The sequence below is a fragment of the Canis lupus genome, chromosome 9, assembly GCF_011100685.1.
Source record: "Canis lupus familiaris isolate Mischka breed German Shepherd chromosome 9, alternate assembly UU_Cfam_GSD_1.0, whole genome shotgun sequence".
NCBI classification, from domain to species: domain Eukaryota; kingdom Metazoa; phylum Chordata; class Mammalia; order Carnivora; family Canidae; genus Canis; species Canis lupus.
In genome coordinates, this window is record NC_049230.1 from 61,011,136 (window position 1) to 61,027,802 (window position 16,667).

General features: G+C 53.0%; 1 long non-coding RNA gene across 2 annotated transcripts; it reads left to right on the top strand.

Annotated features, from left to right (window-relative positions):
* Positions 1 to 2,038: 2,038 nt before the first annotated feature.
* LOC119873383 lies at positions 2,039 to 13,889 on the top strand. 2 transcript variants are annotated; one of them, XR_005365028.1, is made up of 3 exons: positions 2,039 to 4,943; positions 6,990 to 7,069; positions 10,519 to 13,889. It is a non-coding gene; the product is annotated as an uncharacterized LOC119873383 (long non-coding RNA). The 2 variants fall into 2 exon arrangements; XR_005365029.1 differs by having other exon boundaries at positions 2,039 to 4,796.
* The last annotated feature ends 2,778 nt before the right edge of the window (positions 13,890 to 16,667 follow it).

Sequence of the window (16,667 nt, forward strand, 5' to 3'; positions counted from 1 at the left end):
GTGCCCTCTGCGGAGTATCACCCAGGCATTGCCGTGCCAAGTTTCAGGTGAGTGCTTCTAGGGGGTAAGTGGGCCTGTCCCACATCTCAGATTGTCTGCCGCCCCTTCCCTGGAGAACTCGTCACTCACCCCAGCCTCATATCATTTGTCTGTCTCCCATCTGAGGCTGGGAGCTCTTCCAGGGCAGAGGCCTCTCATCATCCCGGCCTCTCCCTCCCTGCCTTCCTCCCTCTTTCTCTTTTTCCTCCCTCCATTCAACAAGCATAAACTACCTCTTAAGCTTGAGCTGTTTGTTTCTGAACCTCTGACCCTGGCACACAGCTGGGCACGTAGGGGTCACATGGCATGCATCCACTGGCCACCCAACTGCCCAAAGGTGCCAGGCTTGTGGGTTGGGCCTTGCCAAACTCCCTGCAGGATTGCAGCTCCCAACGTGACAAAGGTCCCCTCTCCCTGGAAAGAGCCAAGCTGCTGCAGGAGGAAGGAAATTTGGCCTAGAACCTGTCTCAGAGGCCAGGCCTGGCTGGAGGCTCGGGGGGGTGGGAGTGGGGATCAGAGGGAGAATTCAACCTTCTTTGCAGAAACTATGGTCCCGGGAGGACCTGAGCCCCCAAAAGTCTGCTCTAAGCTGGAGTGAGGCTGTCACTCAACTACCCCCTTTTTGGCTCAATTACCCCCTTTTTGGCCTTCTCCCTGCTGCACCCTAAAATCTGTTACCCCTCACACCATGCCTCAGTCCCTCAGGCACCCTCGCCTCCTGCTTTTCTCTCGTGCACGTTGCCCAGAGACAGCCAGAATGCACTGGCATGCCAGCCAAGATGAAGCTCCCTGGCCAGGCTGAGCAGTAGGGGCTTCATTTACCTGTGCCCCTGGAGCTCCAAGCCCACAGAACCTGCCCCTTCCAGGCCATCCTTAGTCCTCCAAGTCCTGTCCCAGGCTCTCAGTGAGAGCTCCTATCCCTGGCAACTGCCCCCCAAAATCTTCTCCATGGTTTCCAGCTACCCTGGGGGCTGCGGCAGGGGCGGTGGGGGCAGCTCCCTGGTGGTAGCCCCCAGGGCCCTGCAAAACGGGGTGTGTTTTCAGCCTGGCTTTAATTACAGGGTACATTCTTGATGCCTGGTCCATCTATATTTATCTGCAGGATCTCACTAATTAAATTCTCCACAGCACCCAGCAGGCTTGGGGACAGGAGGGAGGCAGACAGGCAGGAGGCTGAGAACTTCCTTCCTTTCCTTCTTGGCCAAGAGCAAAACAGAGGCAGCCTAAACTCCCTCTCCCTCCCCTGACCCTACTCAAGTCCAGATTCCAAGGGGCTGCCCCCAGCTCTGCACCGGGGTGGAGGGGCACCCTTCCCCTGTGCTCCCTAAGCCTAGGCACCCGTGACGACACATAGGCCCCAAGATCAGACAGTGCCCAGCCGCCTGACGGCCTCCCCCATCAACTCAGTTTCCTGCAGCAAGCAGAGAAAAGTCTGCTGAGCAACCAGCGGCTGAAGCCCCAACTCTGCCACTTGGCAGAGGCCAGGGCCCTCTTACCGTAGGAGTCGTAGGAGTCGTCCTGGTCCAGGAGGGAGTCCGGCTCCATGGCGAACGGGCCCCCAGCCCCTGGCCCCACCTGATTTATGAACCAAGGCTGTCTCCATGAGCGTCTGGGTTTCTCCTTTTGTATTCCATCTGGCGGCTTTTCCAACTAGATGACTGGGTATTCCTGCAAGCAGGCCCCTCTCCAGCCCTCGCCTTCATACAGTACATTTAAAGTAGCAGTAACCTCTTTTTCCTCCCCCCGCAGCCGGGCTGGAAACATTAGAAGGGACCGAGGCAGAGAGATGTCTAAAATAGGAAGACGCCGGGACAATTGGCCTGGCTGCCGGCAATGCTGGCTGCGGGGATCTGGCTGGGCTGTGCAGATGGAACAGCTAAGAGGTAAGGCTGAGCTGGGGCTTAGCCTCTGGAAGCTCGCTCTGGGGACCCCGGTCTGTGGGGAGGGGGGCAGGCTGATCCACCCGTGGGAGGGGCAGGGGGTCAGCTCTGTTCACAACCCAACACCCAAACCCCAGGGGCTTCTCCCGGGCCCTGCTGGAACCTCCCACTCAGATCTGTTCTACAGACATTTCCTGCAGTGTGGGGGATGCAGAACTGACTCATCCATCCATTCAGTTAGTCATTAACTTTTTTCTGAGCATCTACTCCACGCCAGACAACGTGCCAGGTGCCGGGTTTACAGCGGGGAGCAAGGTGCGGCGTCTCGCCTCCTGGAGCTCACAGGTAAGCAAGTCATTGCCGTGCAGGGTGTGGGGTAAACACCGCAGCAACAGAGAGCAGGGATGTCCCCCCGGCTGTGGGAGGTGGTCAGGGAAGGCTTCCTGGAGACAGGAGCACCTAAGGATGAGTAGGGGTGCATCAGGTGAAGGAGGGAGCAAGGGGGAGAGGTATGCCAGATCGAAGAGCCTTGAGCTGACAGGGTACATGGGGCGTCCAGTGCCCCCAGATAAGCCCCACGTGGTTGAAATAGTGGCTGAAGGGGGAAGTAATGCAGAGACAGACCAGGGAGGGAAATAAGAGAAGACTGGGCAAGTCTCATGGGGAGCTTCTCAGGCTTGACCCTGGGGATGGTCTGTGGGAGTGACCCGTCCGATGCTGTCTTTAGTAAGGCCTCCCTGGCCCCTGTAACAACGGGACCCGCCACAACCCAGGCGCCACTCAGAGAGCGGCCGCCACCGCTCAGGGTCCTGCTCTGAGCATTCATCTGCGTGGGCTCATGCACCGCTCAGGGATTCCCAGGCAGAAAAGGCTGGCAATCCTGCTTTACAGAATGAGGACAGTGCAGCTTGTACAGGGCAAATGACTTGTCCAAGGCTGCGGGTGGCCTCCAGGGCAGGCCTGGGCCCCAGAGAAGTTACAGCCTTGGTGTTGGGGCAGGAATGGCGGGGTGGGGCAGAGGGGAGGGCAAAGATGCAGTGATTCCTCCAATCTGCGTTTAACCCAGAGTACAGACCAAGGCCATAGGCTTGTGGGAGAAGTGCATCATTTTGGCCCGATCAGGGAAGGCTACCTGGGGGAGGCATGTGAACGGGATAGCAGAAGAGCAGGATTTGGATGGGCGGAGCAGGGGAAGATGAGGGCATCCTAGACAGAGGGAAAGGCACTAGCAGAGGCTGGGAAGCAGGAAGGTAGCGTGCGGTGGGAGTGACAAGTCACTGGGAGAAGGGCAGGGAGATGGGCTGGCTGGGGCTTCAGTGAGGAGGACCTGGCAGTATGGTCTTGGAGCTGGCTTCAGGCAGCCTCAGAAGGCATCCCAGAGAATGGCCTTTCTGAGAATGCCTGTGTTCCCACCAGCAGCCCCTTCCCAGTCTCTGTGGTGCTCTGCACTTAAAGCAGGAGAAAGCTCCCATACATTAAACAACGAAACAAACAAAGCAGGAGAAAGCTTCCTGCCCCACAGCCCACTGTGAGGACTTTAGAAGCTGCACCTTCTAATGTGACCAACTCTGGTTCTGGTGCCCAGGCAAAGGGAAATGCAGAGAAGGGAGCCGGGGGGACAGGAGGACAGGCTGGGCGGCTGGCAGGAAGACCCCGGCCAGGGGTGGCAGGGGATAAACACCCACCTGAGCCCCTCCCAGCCACCTTGTGCATGGCTGCTGACATGGTCAGCCCAGCCTCAGGTCACCCTCCACCCCTCCCTCCACCCTTGGCTGCCAGAGATCCCAGCCTCCACCCTCCCCCTGCCTTAATTACAGGGAGGCTGGGCCCTACCCAGGCAGCTACAGGCACCAGGCTTGCTGGCTCTCCCACTTAGTGGGTGTGGGGGCTAGGCTGCCACGTGGGGAGGGATCTAGGAGTGAGGGTCAGGCCCTGGGACCACCAGCCAAGCAGTGAGCTCAGGTACAGCTGTCCTGTCAGCTCTCCGGGGCCCTTGTGCTTCTGGGGCTTCCAGGGACACTTTCTAGATAGAGTTGGGGAGTTGCTGAAATAGACCCTCTAGGTTTATATTCAGACTCTGTCACTTACTAATGGGGGGGGGGGACATGAACTAGCACCCTTGGGAGTCTCATTGGTAGAATGGGGCTCCTCATAGCGCTTCCTCACGCAGTGGTCTGAGCTGTAGGGTAGGGCCAGGCCAGGCATGTCTGAGGTACTCAGTAAAGGGTGATGCTCATTCTTAACCAAACTTTTAGCATCCTGCCAGCCTAGGGGAGGGGTAAGGCAGTGGGGGAGAATATGAGCCCATTGTACAGTCCGGAAAGCTGAAGCTTTGAAAGAAGGGACTTTCCTTGAGAGTCTCAGATGGGCTCAAGACACACCCCTCCCTAGGCTATGCCCCAGGACCGATGAGGCGGGAGGTGGGGCTCAGTGGGAGGGGAACCTGGGTTCCAGGTCTGGCTGTGCCCCCAAGCACTGCTGTGGGCCAGAGCCAGGCATTTACTTCCCTTGCCAGTGCTTTCTCAGGTCAAGGTCAGAGCTGGATAAGCCTGGTGGCTCCCACCCCTTCCCAATTCATTTCTTCTGTTTTTATGAATTAGGTATGTTTCTGTGCAACCAGAGTCCTGAGCTGAGGGGTTCGTTTACAATAGATGTGTCTGAGCACTGGTCTCCATAGCTTCCCTTGGTGACACAACAATGCAAAACAGATCTATCTCCTCCTATTTAGGAGCTGCAAGGAGCTGTGCCACACCTGCTTTGAGCCGTTGCCCCATTGATGGACACCTAGGTTATTGCCAGTCATTCAGGATGAGAAACAACGCTGTGATGAGTATCTTGAACATACTCTGTGCACATCTGTCTTATGACCTCCCTAGGGTAAAGCCCTAGGCAGGAACCTTCTAGGTCGAAAAGCGGCAGCATTTGTTCATTCCTGGAGTGGCAACCAAGGGCATTCTAGCATCATCTGGTTCTTTGGCCCCTTCTACCAATGGTTATGAAGTGCTGATTTGAGAGTCTCAGCAGGTTATGTCCTCTCAGGTTATGAAGTGCTGATTTGGTGCCTGGCTCTGTGTTAGGGACTGGGATGGCCCTGTCCCTGCTCTTGTGGCAATTACGTTCTAGCTCGGGGGAGACACATACAATATCAGAGAGGAGGGCTCAACAGAGAGTCAGACAGGGCCAGATAACAGAGCACGGCAGGGAACTTCTTGCAGCCCAGTGGTCAGGGAAGACACAGTGACCTGACCAGCAGGTTTGGGTAAAGCAACCAGCAGTGGGCGAAAAGGCCCTGAGATGGGAGTGAGCTCAGTGAGCAGGAAGGACAAAACAATAATCAGTGTGGCTGAGGTGTGGTAGACAGGCAGGGAACAGTCTGAGAGAAGAGAAAGGGCACAGAGGCCACTTCGTGGAGGGCCAGGGGAGTGTGGGAGCCACTGCAGGCTGAAGCAGGAGAGTGACATGAAAGCTGCTGCAGAGTGGATGCGGGGAGTGGCAGGAACAAAGGCAGAGCATTCACATGCCTGTAGGGCCCTGGGTGCTGCTGGACAATCAGACGTGGAGAGAGGGACAAGACACCGGTCCAGGAGGACCCCAAGGCTTTCAGATTTGGTTTACGTGCTGGGGGAGACTCGGGAGGAGAGGGTTTGAGGATGGGGATCCCAAGCTATGTTGTGGGAAATCCACACAGACACGTGGAGATGTCTAGGAGACCCTGACTGCGGGGTGGAGTTGGGTGCGGCTGGATGGAGTGGCGCGTCTAGATCTGGGAGCTACAGGTCCAGACACAGCCCAGGGCAGCAGCCCACTGCCCAGCTTTGCTCCAGCGGCAGGGGAGTCCTCTGGTTCCAGATGAAATTGGTCACTCTTTGTAAAGAAAGGAACTAAGGAGTCACTGATGGCAGCTGGCCCCAAGGTCTCTCCATGGAGAGAAGTCAGCAGCAAGGAGCAGGAAGGGGAGCCCGACAGTGGACTCCACTTGGTCAGCTAGCTCATTGCCTTCCTGCTGGGATGGTGAGGCTGGCATGGGGATGCTGCTCTCTCTGTACCCCTCACTCTCTCCCTCCCTGCCACACCCTGGGCTGGATTGAGCCGAGGAGCCAGAGACTTAAAGGAGGAATCGAAACCCAGGGATGAGAAGGCTGGAAGAGTGTACGTCCCAGGAGCCCTCTGGTCAGCAGAATCAGGAAAGCCTTTGCAGAAGAGAGGCCAGCCCAACTGGAAGGGGAGGGATGAAGAAGAGTTCGCCAGGCAGATGCAAGGAGCAAGGGCGGGCAATGCTATCACGTAGAACAGCCAATATTCTGGGCCATGAGAGTTTTCAAGTCCTTTTCGGCCCTAAATTCTGGTTTTCTAGCTAAATCCTGCTGTTCAGGCCCAGATGGGGCCCATGGGGGAGCCCACAGGGTCTGGCTCCTCCCTGGTCTCAGAGCTGATCCTCATAGCCCCTCTCCAGAACACAAACCCAAGTGGACTAGAGGCCAATCCAGAGCTTCCTGGCTGGGTTTCTCCGGCAAGGACAGGTAAGCCGGCCTGGTCCAAATCCCAGCTCTCAGTTTACCAGCTGGACAACCATGGGCAAGTAATTCCACTTCTCAGAGCTTCAGTTTCCTTGTGTGTCATTGTAGGGTAAGGACAGTTCCCGGAGGGCTGGCAGGAGAATGAATGAGTTACTTGAGGTAGGACTTAGAACAGGGACAGGGGGAGCAGTTCAACCTCCTCCTCTCCTCTCTCCTTCCCCTTTCTTCCCTCCTCCTCCTCTCCCTCTCCCTCCCTCCCTTTCTCCTTCCCCTAGTACAGCTTGCAGCTGTCTGGCTTTTCTTGCTGTCTCTTCCACTGTCCTCCTGAGCCTTGATCATTTCCTCCGGAGGCTTGGACCCAGATCCCCAAGAGCCTCACTCTCTCTACAGTAAGGTCTCTGGTCAAATGCCACTTCTCTGACATCCTCTCTAAGATATCATCCCCCCTGCTCTGTCCGTCTCATCACTCTCTAGCCACCACTGCCCCCCGACATTTGAGTTTTCTTTCTGGCACTCAGCACACCATGTGACATTATATTATATATTTGTGTAGTGTCTGCTAGCCCTGGCTTCCTGCAAGCTCCATGCTGTGCCCCCAGCACCTAGAGCAGCGCCCGGGACAGCGGACCCTCAGTAAGTAAGTGTGGAACTGAATATTTGTGGAAGAACTGAGCATCAGTTATAATGGTTGTGTTTCCCCACTGCTTCCTGCCTTGATCTACAAGCACACAATCTGGGAGCTCGCACTGAGCACCCGGGCATCTCACTTCCAGATTCCCCTGTGTGTCTCCCTGTGTCTAGTGCACATCTGGTTGAACTGATCCTCTCTTCCCATTAAAAAGCTGGGTCCCAGCCGGGAGACCAGAGGCTCTTCTACTGGGGGCGGTGTGGGTACTGTGAACCTGGCATTCTCTATGCATTTCACTTACCAACTTTCCAACAAAGGTTTTCTGAGTCCCACTTCACAGATGGGAACACGAGAGGCTACAGCAAGTCTCAGAGCAGTGGCAGCTGTGGGGCTTGAGGCCCATGTCGACCTGATTGGAAGGCCTCACTGGCCCCACAGTAGTACCCAGTGGTGCCTCCTAGGGCGTGTCTTGGTGTGGATGGCAGGGAGGCTTGGAGATGGGACAGGACCAGCCTTTGGTGGCTCTACTTGACATCCTGGGCCCCTCTAAGCAACCATCCTTCACCATCTCCTGTGTTTAAGGAGAGGGGTGGCTCTGCTTTTGTGGCTCATTTAAATGCCTCAAAACTGAGGGTTGGCAACTCTTCACAAGTTGTGAGCCAGCCAGTGGGGCATGAGGCACATCATGGGCTAGCCCTGTCATCGGCGCCACAGGGCGAGTTGGGGCCGGGCTCCTTCTAATGACAGCAGCTCTGTGTGTGCATGGGCCCTTGTAAGAGATCCCATGTGCCCTCTGAGAACCCTGACCAGTCCCAAAAAAAGCAGGACTCAGGGGCCAGAAATACTCATCAACCTCCTGGTCAAGAAGTGGCAGGAGCAGGGCCCCAGATCTGGGGCCAGGTGAGAAATCCGAGTCCTCCATGGCCCCGTTGGGAAGGTTGGTAACTTGCCTCCATGACCACAGCAGGCTCCAGGGCCTGGACTCTCAACTAAAATGTGCTGTAGCTTCTTCATGCTGCACAAATGTGTGGCCCAATTCTATTAGAGAACCTCAGAACGGGGATCTCTGGGTGGTTCAGTGGTTTAGCGCCTGCCTTTGGCCCAGGGAGTGATCTTGGAGTCCTGAGATCAAGTCCCACGTCGGGATCTCTGCATGGAGCCTGCTTCTCCCTCTGCCTCTCTCTCTCTCTCTCTTATAAATAAATAAAATCTTAAAAAAAAAAAAAAAAAGAGAGAGAGAGAGAGAACCTCAGAACTTTCTCGGAAGGAAGCAAGCGCTTAGCAGATGGTGGGTGTTCATGGATCGCCAGGGTTGAGAGGACAGGGACGGTGGTCATGGTCCCCATGGTTCGGTGAAATCATTGATTTCTTCATGAGCAATGGGGCTCCATGGAGCAATCCTGGCTGCTGCATCCCAAGGCCTTGCCTCGTGTTCCATCTGGGGAGCCCTGGGGATGTTGGCATGTTCTGAGTGTGGGCAGCAGGCTTGAGACAGGCTGGCATGAAGTGAGGGGGATCTTCAGCAGCCGGCAAGGATAGTGCTCTTTGTCCTATCCCCAAACCCCAAGATCTCGGCCCTGAGCTGGCACCAAAGTGCCTGGCCATTGCCCTGAGAGAACTCCTAGCTTCCAAGAGTCCCAGGCTGGAGGATCATTCAGTGCAGCCCCCTGAGAGGGCAGAAATCTCTCCCTTACGTTCTTGATCCAACTTCTGTTTGATTACCTCCCAGGATGGGGAACTCACTTCCTGTCAGGCGGTCAATTCCTCTGACTCCAAAGTAAGGACTCTCAATGGAGTCATGCTGTGTCCTCCTGCTGCCGCTCCACATTAGCCCAGCTTTGCTCACCATGGTCATGCAGAGCGATTCTGCCCTGGGAGAAGCCCCTGTGATCATCAGAACCACCCCCCCACACACACATACACACACATGAGCTCAGCTCTCTGCAGAGAGCCTGAGGCTCCACCTGAACCTCATCCCCCACTCCCACCCCATGCTTCCTGGCTAGTTTTCAGGTTTTATGGTGAGTCAAGGGGAAAAAATCAAGAAGCTAGAAGCACTTTACCGACAAAAGCAATGATAGCTATCCATGCAATTCAGCTGACTTTAGCCAAAGAGCATGTCAGGAGCATAAGACCCAGAATTGAATGAGTCCCTGCCCATGAGGATCCCCACTAGGATAGGGGTGGGGGGTTGGAGTGGCAGGCGGACCCAGACTTCAGCCAGAAGTGGGGGCCAGCAGAGGGAGCTCTCCCCGCTGGTCACAGTGGGGTTTATAACAGCCGGTTTTCAGGATAGCTAGTTTTCCAGCACATAGACAAGGGGAGGTGGCAGAGAGAGAGAGCACACAGGGTGCAAGGACCTGAAGGCAGAGGCCAAGTAGTGGGGCCACCTAGCCAACTGATTTGCTTGGGACAGAAGAGATCAGGAATCAGCACACCTTACCTGTAAAGGGCCAGATAGTAAATACTTGGGGTACTGCAGGCAATTCAGCCTCCACTCTATTTTCTCAGCTCTACTGTTGGAGCTCAGAAACACAGAGGACACTTAACGAAGGGGGTGTGACTGTATTGCAACAGAATTTTATTTGTCGACACTGAAATTTGAGTGTCACATAATTTTCCTGTGTCATGAAATGGCATTCTTGGGATTACTTCCCAGCCATTTAAAAATCTGAAAAACATTCTCGGCCCACAGGCTACACAAAAACAGGTGATGGGCTGGATCTGACCTTCAGGCCATAGTTTGCTGGGCCCCCACACACCCCTGCTCTATATGTTTGGGAGTACTGGGAGATTGTGCTCAAAAGTTGGGTAGAAGTGAGCCTTGAATGCCAGAGTAAGGATTTCGAGGTTGGTTTGGTCAGTGCTTGGTTACGGATCCTGCTCTGGGTGAACTCGCCACCCAACTATCCACCTTCCCATCCAACCCAACTGCCATCAAATCAAGTCCTGAAATGTACAGTGGGATAATTTCTTTAAAAATGTGTGTCCAATGACATAGGAATACAAGCTTGTTGTTAAAAAGAAAAGTTGGGGGCAGCCCCGGTGGCTCAGCAGTTTAGCACCGCCTTTGGCATGGGGTGTGATCCTGGAGACCCGGGATCGAGTCCCACATCGGGCTCCCTGCATGGAGCCTGCTTCTCTCTCTGCCTGTGTCTCTGCCTCTCTCTCTCTCTCTGTCATGAATAAGTAAGTAAAATCTTTAAAAAAAAAGAAAAGTTGGTTAAGAATAGAGACTAATAAGTAAATTTCCCTTCCAATCACAGTGTGTGTCCAGGGGTGACCATGGTTAGGAGGTGGGTGAATGTGAGCCCAACCTCTTTCCTGGATGCGTGGGCACGTACACAGACACAGACACACACACACACACACACACACACACACACACACACAAGTATGTGTTTACTCACACCACACATAGCACATTCTATATAATTGTTCTTTTGTCACTTAGCAACTCAACCCTGAATCTTGCCTCCGAAGCACATGGATGCATCCCCTTTGACCGTTATACTGGCCACTGAGCACAGTGCGGTGGGCTGAGCTACCCTTCACCAGCAGCTTTCCACTGAGGGACAACAAGGCTGGTCCCTGTCTCATATGATTGATTCCAAGCAGTGCTGCCAACCCTCTCGGCACACGTACCTATTTATATGTACCAGTGCTAGCATTTCTGTTGGACAGATTCTCAGGAGCAGATATGCTGTGTCAAAAGGTACCAGCACTTAAAATTTGGATCAGTGTGGCATTCTGGAGCACTTTCTCCTTGCTGCTGGGAATAAGCATTGCGAATCCTCTGGGATCTGGGGAGTCCTGGAAGGCCAGTCAGGATCTGGGACCTCAGCATCTCAAGGACTCTTAAATGACTCTGGGTTCTGGATGAACAGGGTTGCCTCATCTTGCCTCTTGCCAGAGACAACAATTGCCTGTCAATACCCTGATCTATCCCTCTACCTACCTGTCCACACATCCATCCATCCCCCCCATCCACCCACATACCCATCCACCTACTTATCCATCCATCCTTCCACCTGCCCACATACCTTTCTACATATCTACCCATCCACCTGTCCATCCACCTACCCATCCATCTATCCCTCCATCCCCTCATGCCCTCAGCCACCCATTTATCCACCCACCCATCCACCTACCCATCCTTCTATCCCTCCCTCCACCCAGTTACCCACATTCCCTTTCACCCACCCATTCACCTACTCATCCATCCATCCATCCATCCCTCCCTACCCACCCACTCAGTCTTCACCATCTAGTGAAGGAGAGTATCCACATGCCAGATACTGAGAATATAGCCAGGAACACAAGACAAAAAATCCCCGCCTTCCTAGATTTACATTCCAGTGGAGACATAGTAAACACACATGATATGTTGGGTGGTGGTAAGGCGGAATGAAGGGCCCAGGAAGCGCTGGGAGTCAGGTCCTGCTCTCTGAGCAGAAATCTGACAGCAATGAGAGGGGAGCTGTGCAGATATGATGGGCGGAGGGAACAGCCAGTGCAAAGGCCAAAAGGTGGGGATGTTTAGGGAATGACACCGAGGTGGAGGAAGAGCAGGTCATCTCCCGCGGGTCCCCTTGGAAAGGAAGGGCTTGGCTGTTACTCCGAGTGAGGAGGGGATCTGTGGAAGCTCTGGGCAGTAGGGAGTGACCTGACTCACAGCTAGCTGCTGGGTTGGAAATAGACCAAAGGGGGCCAGGACTGACATGGGGAGATGGGTCAGGAGGCCACTGAACTTGACCCAACAAGACAGACTGGACTAGGTGGTTGGGTGAAGGTGGTGAGAGGGTGGGACTTGACTGTGCTTGGAAGGTAGCCACGAGCCTTCCTGATGGACTGACATGGGGTGATAAAGAGAGGAAAGGATGACAGCAAGGTTTAGGGCTTTATGAGCCAGGAGAATGAAGCTAGAAGCAGCGGAAGTCAGAGGAAGACAGTTTGAGCTGAGGCCCTGATTGTACTTGCCCAGCTAGAGGTGGGCCCTAGTCATCCAGGGCAGAGAGTGGAGACAGACCTGGGGACCGCCAGGTGCAGGTGGAATTTCAAGTCCTGTGCCTGGATGCCAGCACCAAAGGAGAGGCGGGAGAGGACAGAGGAGGGCTGGGAGCCCAGTCCTGGGATGTGCCTGCATCAGGGCGCAGGGAGATGAGGAAGAGCTTGAAAGAAGGAACAGCCTCTACGAGGAGGAAGGCCCAGACAGCAGGGACCTGGAAGCCAAGGGGAGAAGGGATTTCTGCAAACTGGGTCAGGGGTGCTGAGCAGCCAAGTGAGCTGGGGACACAACACTAACTACTGGCTTTGGCAACACAGTGGGATCCAGGCAGACATGAGAAAGCCCAGGTAACCATGGGAGCCCTAAGGAAGAGTACTTGACCTGGGAGGGCTTCCTGGAGGAGGAGGTGTCTAATCAGAACCTGAGGGATGCAGACACTTTTGCCATGCAGAAAAGGGGTGTCCAGGCTGAGAGGTCAGCACAGCGTCAAGAGGAGAGAGCAGCCAGCTCGTTTGGGGACCTGAAAATCAGAAAGTCTGGCTGTACTGCGGAATGCAGGAGGGGTGAGGGGCCGATGGAGAGGGAAGTACTGTCCTCACAGGACCCTGGAGAGCTTGGCAAAGTAGATGGTGGGGTCCTTAACCAGAGACCAAGTTTGGGGGATAGGTGAGTGTTAGGGGTGCAGTGTTGGGAGTGGGGAGTCAGGAGGAGAAGCAATTTGGAGAAAGGTGATAAATTTGAAGAGTTTAGGGTGTTGGGGGTGCTCAGGGGGAGATGTCCAATGTCAATGTGACACATGGACTGGACCTCTGAGTCTTGGAGGGACCATATGTACTGGGAGGACGCCGGGCAGAGCTGCGTGGAGCTGAGCCACTTGCCCGCCTCTTTCTTTGGCGCAGCGTGAGGCCAGCCTGCGTCCAGCCACCTGCTGCATGCTGTGCTGGGGCAGGGTCCCCGCAGCTTCTAGACATTGTGGCTTATCCGGCTGGCCAGGTAGCAGGAGCCCAAGGGGGGGCCAGCGGTTCCTCCGAATGAACTGTTGTAACCGTGCCTTTTCCCTCCTGTCTCCGTCCTCCTCCTGTCGGCAGCCCAGAGTGCCTTTGCCAAATCCCTCAGGCACCACAAAAAGAAGGGGGCCCCACCATTCCATGTACGCTTTTCAACATCCAAGGGACGCTGATTTATGGACCACCCAGGAGATGCCATTCTGGCTGCGGAAGAGCAGGGATGACACTGGTGGACAGGCTTCTGTCCTCAAGAGGCCCATCCTCCACTGGGGGGGGGGGGGGGACAATAAATGTATAATTAAAGTCCAGTGTGGTATTCAGAGAGATAAGCTTGGGGGCCAGCAGGGATCAGAGGTGCTTCTAGGAGGAAGCAACGCTTAAACTATCGATCTGAAGGATGTTGAGTCAGAGTTCGACAAGGAAAAACTGGAGGGTGCAAAAGTATTTGAGTGAGTGGGAACAGCACGCTGGAGGCTCCGAGATGAGAGAGCACGCCAGGGGGGAGGGAATGAAAGGATTCGGTGTAGTGGAGCATGGGGCGCCTCCAGGAGGCAGCGGTTTGGGGGTATGGTGGTGGTGCAGAACCTCGGCAGTCAGGCTTAGGAGTGCAGACTTTCTCCTGAGGGCAGCGGGGAGGTATGCAGTGTCCTAAGCAGGCAATGACATGGTCAGATTTTCGTGTGGGAGAATTCAGAAGCAGAGATCAGAAACACCCAACCTTAGCCCAGAGACACCCAGGGTCATCTCATGGGAGGCAAGACCCCTCCACCCTCTTGTAGCTCCCTGGACGGTGAGGAGGGTCCGTATGGCCTGCACATAAATAAATAAATTAAAAATAAAAAAATAAAAAAAAGAAACAGGTGTGCCCTGGAGGATGCGCCGCCCGCTCAGCGCCGCAACGTGTCCCCGCCCCCGCCGCCCCCACGCGGGCCGGGAGCCGCTGAGCCTGCCCCGCAGCGCCACCGTGTGGCCGGCGTGGCTCACGACAGGAGGTCGGCCGGCCCGGGGTGGAGCGGCCCGTACCCCGCCCCCCCAGCGCCAGGCACCGCGGGTCCTAGTCTCATCACACTTTCGAAATGTCTTCTTCAAAGTGGAAGCATGTTTGCAGACTGTCTATAATTTTTCGAGCAGCATATGCTTACTGAAAAAGATATGCCAACGCCATGGACCGTACGAGGCAGCAATTGGCAGGTTCCCCCCAGCACTCGGGGCCGCATCCCCGGACACCAGAGGATTGCATTTTGCCAAACGGGCTTCGAGATTTTCCTCTACAGAAAGAAATGCATGAAGAGATTTCTGTGTGTCCCACCTGTTTTCTGTTTCCTTGTCTTTATTTTGTCCCCATGTGTACAGACACAAATGAGATCCTACGATCTGCGCTTAGTGTCCCGCCAGTTGCTTTGTTTTTAAATTTTTTTTTTATTGACTATAGCACAGAGACAAAAACGATATTTATCTTTTCTTTTAAAGGTTTTTATTTATTTATTCGTGACAGACAGAGAGGCAGAGACACAGGCAGAGGGAGAAGCAGGCTCCGTGCAGGGAGCCCCACGTGGGACTCGATCCCAGGTCTCCAGGATCGCGCCCCGGGCTGAAGGTGGTGCTAAACTGCTGAGCCACCCGGGCTGCCCCATATTTATCTAAAATATGTAAAGTACGTGGATCAGGTCAAACACTATATGCCCCCTACCCAATTTAAGAAGATTTTTATTATTTTTGAAGTTTCTTCTATGTGTTACTTTATTTTTCAGTTAAAAAATACATTTATGGGACACGTGGGTGGCTCAGCTGGTTAAGCCTCTGCCTTCAGCTCAGGCACGATCTCAGGGTCCTGGGATCAAGCCCTGCATTGGGCTCTCTGCTTGCAAGGGAGCCTGCTTCTCCCTCTCCCTCCACCCCTCTCCCCGCCCCCAGCTTGTGCATGCTCTCTCTCTCTCTCAAACACATAAATAAAAGATTAAATATATGCAGTTATTTTCTCTCCCTTCTCACCTCTGGACTGATTTGATATTTATTTTACTAATTCATGTTATTTTTGTATTACCTTACCAGTTTCCCATTCTTGTAGTGCTTCTCCTGGAGATGACAATTAAAGTCTAGTATACAGGGGATCCCTGGGTGGCGCAGTGGTTTGGCGCCTGCCTTTGGCCCAGGGCGCGATCCTGGAGACCCGGGATCGAATCCCACATCGGGCTCCCGGTGCATGGAGCCTGCTTCTCCCTCTGCCTATATCTCTGCTTCTCTCTCTCTCTCTCTGTGTGACTATCATAAATAAATTTAAAAAAAAAAGTCTAGTATACGTTAGTACTCTTACCACTTGCAGGGAAATACAGGAATCTTAGGCTACTTAAAACTCCATTTGCCCCCTTCTGACTTATATGCTATTGTCATCTGGTGCCATCAAGTATTTTAATTCTTTATATATTTCAAACTCCACAAGAGGATATTATTATTGGTTATGCAGACAATATTGGTTTAGATTAACCACATATTTTCTCTCTCCATTGGCCTTCATTTCTTCCTGCATCTTCAAGTTTCTGTCTGGGATCCATTTTCTCCTGTCTGAAAACCATCTTTTCCTAATTCCTTTGATAAGGGTGAGCTGGTGGCAAATTATTATAGTTTTTATTTGCCTGGAATACCTCTGCTTCATTTCCATTTTAAAAGGGTATTTTTAGCTGGGTATGTACTTTCGGGTTGGCAAGAGAGAGCAAGGAAGGAGAGAAAAGTAACAGAGAAGAAATGAGACAAACAGAAAACAAACAGAAGATGGGAGACATAAAGCCAAATATGCCAGCATTATATTAAATGTAAGCAGATTAAATACATCATTTGAAAGATAAGCATGAACACTTTGGGTAAAAAAAAAAATGAATAAAAACCAATTATATGCTGCTTAAAAGATAGACATGTCCCTATATAAGGATACGAAAATAAGGAGGAAAAGGTTGGAAAAAGTTAAATCATAAAATTTTAACCCAAAGTAAACTGGTATAGTTACATTAAGATCAGCAAAAGTAGAGTTTAAGGTAAAAAAAAAAAAAAAAAAAAAAAAGCAATGCTGAAGATAAAGAGCTATTCACAGTGAGAAAAAAATATGTCCAATTTATCAGGCAGATAGAAAAATTCTACACTTGCATGCAACTAATAAGGTAGCCTCAAAATATATAAAGCAGGGATGCCTGGGTGGCTCAGTGGCTGAGTGTCCCCCTTTGGCTTAGGGCGTGATCCTGGAGTCCTGGGATCGAATCCCACATCGGGCTGTGTCTTTGCCTCTCTCTCTCTCTCTGTCTTTCATGAATAAATAAATAAAATCTTTTTAAAATTATATATATATATATCAGAATTCAAGAGAACTCAAAGGAGAAATAGACAAATCCACAATCCCTCTTTCAGTAATCAATAGCCCAAGCAAATAAAAAATGAGGGAAAACTTTAGATATCTCCAGGAATATTACAGAAATGATACTGCATTCTTTCTATTGCATTCTATCAGGTGGTTCGGGATTTTCACTGGTCTCATTTCTGATACTAGGCTTCCCCACTGTAAAGTTACTCTTTTCCCACCTGTTATTCATGAGCATTTTG